A 6,000-nucleotide genomic window follows, 5' to 3' on the forward strand; every position below is an offset into this window, starting at 1 on the left:
CTCGACAGGCGTTACTTCTCGACCAAGCTAAAGGATGACTTCAACATCGAGCATCTCTTATTCACAGAACATCGACATCATATTAAATGTTTGACAAGCGCAATCATTCCTCTAGCCCCGATAGCCTTGATGATACATCCGGTCATGTCTGTACCACCATGACCCCCATCACCTCGCATTAAATGCCGAGGTGACCTTGCCTCCACTCGTTGATCGACACCTATAAAGTAGGTGCTAACCAGATCGCCATGCTATACTTGTTTTTTGTCATTCTGTGCTCGGTCGAAATAATTGTTCTACCCTTTCAGCACCACTATAAATAGAGGTACCATTCTCAACATGATGAGGGGGGATTTTTCCAAGCTATTTTCCAAGCAATATCTAATAATTCTACTGCACTACACTAAAGAACTCACATAGTTCTTTATTTTCCCACTCAAGATCATCAACTGACTTGATCGACAGAATAACCATGGGGGAACTAGTCATCATCCTCTCATGAGTTTCTATTTGTTCAAGCTAAAGAAGCTACTTAACTCAAAACCAAATATTCAGAGAAGTGAGCGGCCCCTAACCAACCTCACCCCCACTATATTGATCGTATGATTATTTAACATAACACTAAGAAAAGAGAATATATCTCAAATTCTCATTCACCTTTCATTTAGTTTTTCAAAAAATTTAGTGAATGGTTAATACCCCTAATAATGTAGTAATGTAACACCCATCAATTTTCTAATTAGCAAAATCCTCTTTTTAAAAAACAAGTTAAAGTGAAACCATTTCAGTATGTAATTCACTTTAGATTAAGGGCTATTTGGCTTTTTTTTGCAAAATATGTGAAAGGTATTGTAGTATATCACTAGACTAGACAATGAATAAAGAAGTACAAGGTACATGGTTTTCTGTCTAGGGTTTTCTTTGGGACTAGACTAGACAATGAATAAAGAAGTACAAGGTACATGGTTTTCTGTCTAGGGTTTTCTTTGGGGAAAACACATCGGTTGAAAAAGCAGATCCTGTACAAGGTACATGGTTTTCTGTCTAGGGTTTTCTTTGGGGAAAACACATCGGTTGAAAAAGCAGATCCATCATTGGCTCCCCAGTCTCAACCCTTAGAGGAACTGAAACAATATAATCCAACAAAATCTAATCAAATTAGCTAAAAATTCAAACTTTCAACTAAAATCATTGAAATTGAGCGTGTATTAGACTTCGGAGATGCTGCTGGCAACTAAGGACGGAATCCATGAACTACGATTGTAGATTTAATGCTTTATCTCCGTCTTTCTCCATTTCAATTTTGATGTTGGAGTTGGTTTCGGTGCTGATTCCATCAGGGATTTTTGTAGTTGTAAATAGAAACAATCGGGGTTTCAATGCTGATTCCTACAAGGATAGCACGACGGGCCATGGCGGCAAACCAAAAGCGGTAAGTATTTTGAGAGAGAGAGAGAGAGAGAGATAATGAGAAAAATGAGTTTTGGGCGTGGTGGGGTTTACAAACGGGGCTAGTTTTTTCCCTGTGGGCCCCACTATCGTAGACAAAAAAAATTCGTGTAGGATGATCATTCCGTCTAGGTTGCCAACATAGATGGAAATTTACATCTAGGTTGAGGCAACCTAGACGGAAATTTTTCATCTAGGTTGCCTCAAACTAGATTGTGAGTAGCTCTGATAGTGTTGTGAGTCAAATCTTAAACTACGTCTACTCTTCTATAAACTCCACCTTGTATATAAGGAGTTCAAACTCTTCTTTCTCCTCTTTATGTTATAGCATACTCTCTACTTTTTGGCATGCATCAAATGGAATTTGGGTGTGCGTGCTTCTTGTCATTTTTGCATCTCCTCGTTGTCCATAACGAGTAGGGTGTCTTGCCTTGCTTTTCACTTCAAAAAAAATCTTTTTGGCTTTTAATGAGATCATATTGATAGACTTCATTTTTAATGGATATTCATCGACTAATAATATTACCACAACAGATGACAAGTTGAATATAATTTGCTTTTGTTGAAAGTTACGTATAATTATCTATTTTATTTTTAATATAAATTTATAATTTTTTGGTACATGACATATAAACTTTGTAACATTTATCTATTTTAAAAAACAAATTAATTTCAAGAATTAATAAGTCCACGCATTGCACGGGTCTAAAACTAGTATTTAACCATATATATGCCCATAGTACATAGAGGTCATCTGCACACCTAGCCTCAGTTTAAAAGACAATTAACATCTACTTAATATTGGTAAGTAGCCATGTGTGTGAGGGTACATTTTATATATTTATGCAATTTCCATAAGAGATTTATACTTTTAGTAGAGAATCCCGTGCTTAACATGGTAGTTTATCCTAAACCCCAACAGGAGTTCTCCTGTAGAATTGATGGTAAACATTATTTGCGGTATGTAAGAGATTTAGTCTCTGTAAATAATCTCAAATATGATACATTTTGCTGCTTTTAACCTTGGGTTGTTTGGTTTACAGGAAATAGAATTATATCAAATATTGTACTCTAATTTCTATTTCCAACATTTTGTTAGCAACAAGTTAGTGAGAAAGAGAATAGCTTTGTGTTTTTATTTTTAAAAATAATCGCAACACTAACTGCAGCCAATTTGAGAATACATTCTTCACATTAAAAATGTAGCTATACAAACATTAGATTCATGGTTAATTTTTACAATAGATGTTGCTTATTATCTTTTCTGCATGCAACAGTTGTTGCAGTTACAATCACATCATAGTAATCATGATCCCTCAAGCTCTGTTTGATTTGAGTCAGAGGGACAGAAAGGAAAAGAAAATAGGTTTTCAACATTTGCTTAGAACATTTGCTTAGAAGGAAAGAGAAAATGAAAATGAAAGCTAGATTACTAAATAAAATTAAGCTTTAAATATTTTAGTTTAGTTTTCTCGCTAGAATATAAGCAAAGAAATGAAAAAAAATTATCAAGGCTCCTAAGAGATATGACTGATAAATTGTAGAGGTTCTCTACACCTAATGATGTAGAGGATCTCTATTCCTGAGAGCATCGCCCCTTCGCAAGTTTTGGTGTGCTGGGTGTAACTCGTTTTCATGTGGACCCTACCAAAATTATCAATATAAGTCAATTGAGCAAAGTGCTGCCATTTGTTGGTTACACATAAAAATGGATGTTATTCTAGTCCCTTAAAACTTTCTTATTTCAAAATTAGATCCGCAAATCAATAAAGTTGTTATAAAGTATCCTAACTTTTAATCTATTTCAAAACTAGGCCCTAAAAACATTGAAATTTCTATTACAACACAATTCTCATAAATTGTCTAAAAATAATCCTCCAAGTTGTTGTTCCTGCCCTTGACGGACTAATTTGAAAGAATTTATGATAATTGGTGAACATAATAGAAACTAAACGATTTGAGGTACTAAATTTTCAAAAAACCTAAGGGGAATCTCAATAATTTTAGGTACTAATTTGAGGGACTAAATAATCCTCCAAGTTGCTGCTCCTTCCCTTAACATTTTTTTTACTTTATTACTATTTACATATTGATTGAAAATTGTTAGTAAACCACTTGATATTCTCTTCCTCCGTGTGAATTCGTGTAACAGGGATGTATATTAATAGCAACAGCTGCTATTACCATTGGAGGGCTAAGCTATATATATATTATTTATCAATAGGATCATATAAAATTCTTTGTGGTTAACAAAATTTTAAATCTTTATAGACTTAATTGAACTTAAATACCTTATAGTTTATGAAAGTTATATACTTCCACTTGTATCTTGCTGCACTTAAATATCCTAATATTTTCTAAAATTACATGTTTGTACATTCTATCCTATTGCCTAAACGCAAGAATACTCTTTGTAATTTTTCTATATGAGTGTCATGGTATAATTCTATGTTTTCTATTCTTTTCATAAATAATTTATTAATAAGCAATTGTCTATTAATATATTATTATACATTAGTGATAATTAATATGATGTAGAGTTTTACAGTAGTATTGATATATACATACTAGGTGAAATACACGTGCACTACACGTGGTCAAATATCTAAATTATTTATTTTAAGTTTATTTATTTACTATAACATGTTTGCAAATAAAGTTTATGATTATCGTAATATAGTAAAAAAATTTCGATATTTCCATGTATAATATCTTTTTGGTTTTAACATTTTGCCTTCCATAGAAAAAAGTCTTAAAATATTAATGACTTAAGAGCAATTTAATGTTTCAAAAAATATTAATAATGTAAGGGACCAATATAAAAACTATCATTATTAATGATAAAAATGAATTCTTGAATTCATCAAAGTAAATGATAGGTTTTATCTGGTCATATAGGATTTTGTTTAACTATAAATAAATCACTTTCACTTGTTGTTTACTTCCACTTGTTTATCCATTGACCAAGTATTATAGATATTCAAAAACTTTTTTCTAGAATTTTCTTCATCAAAATGTGCAAATTCAATCAATAAAAATAAATAAATTATATGATCAATTTCAAAATCTGATATGTAGTCTTTCTACATCTTCCCAACTAATTAATTGATTTGTAAAAATGATTACTCTCTAGTTTCAGAAAATTATAAAATATAATATGAGAATGATTTATACATATTATGCACTATGGATTGTATTTTAATAAATAATTCATATCTATCCATTATCAAACAATATTCAAAAAATTTAGGTTAAGAGTTATAAGAATATATTGTCCACAACAATATTCATACCCAAGCTACGTGCTTCATAAACTTATAAGAAGGTGTGAACTATAAAAATGAACAATTTAATTTATTTTGTCAAATAGTTTATTACAAATCATGAAAGACAAGATGAATCAGAAGGATTACATACCCATCACAAATAAAGATTAAATTTCTCTTAAAGATTCTTATAGCAAAAGATTTTCAGAGTTGATGTATAGGATAATTTTAAGATTCATGGCCAAATCAGTTCATAAAGTGATATACTTGACATAAAAATTACTTTTATAAGATTGAAGTCACATGTGCTTTTGGTTGCGTTTTAAGTTAATTTTAGAAAACTCCCTCTTAGCTAAGGGGGGCAATTTCAAAAAAAAATGCCTCAACTTTTTTTTTGGATATGAGGGATACCTAGTAGGACAGAAGGATCCACGAGCCAATACCTGAGTTCAAGCCTTCTACCCTGACCAGTAAACTATGGGTGAACTGGGTCCCTTACCCCATCTAGTCACCAAGTTAGTAGGACACTAAAGGGACATGGGTGACAAACCTTGAACTTGGCCATATGGCCACGAAAATTGCTGACTTGAAACTAAGTAAATCTTCATCAAATTTGGGGTGTTGTAGATAATCTTTCTCAACTGATAATCTTTCTCAACTTCACTTCTTTGATTTAATCCCATATAATTTTCTCACTTAACTACTCATAACTAATACCATTGAGTCTAATCTAGTATATGACAAGTATTTGATTTAGAAAGACCAAAATATCCCTCAACCATAAAAGAATTAGCTTAGTTTTTGCTAGATTAAAGAAAAAGAGGAGATATATAAAGTAAAAGAATTATAAATTGGTCGTGATCCTTATATTATCGGTTGATAGTTTTTTTAACTAAAATAGACTTCATCGATAGGGTATTTTCTCCAAATCACATATTTAAGTAACCACATTAAGAGGTTTTGTTGAGAGAAGTGTAAAAGATTAGAGGAGCTTTTATGAGACATGCTATAGTCGAGGGGTGTTTTCAAAAATTGTACCAAAGTTAAGAGGGGTTATTTATTACACCCTCACAGCTAGGATGTTTTGCCAAATTAAATAAATTGAGTGGGATTTTTTGAAACAATCCCCATAGCTGAGAGAGTTTTGAAAAAAACAATTTTTAAAAATTTGGCTTGTTCACTTTTTTTCCTCAAATTTTTAATAACTCGATATTAGTTCCTTAAATTATAAGCAATTTCAAAATATTTTGAGGGAACAATATAGAATAACTGGAGATCTAAAATC

The sequence above is a fragment of the Asparagus officinalis genome, chromosome 8 (genome assembly GCF_001876935.1).
Source record: "Asparagus officinalis chromosome 8, Aspof.V1, whole genome shotgun sequence".
NCBI lineage: Eukaryota > Viridiplantae > Streptophyta > Magnoliopsida > Asparagales > Asparagaceae > Asparagus > Asparagus officinalis.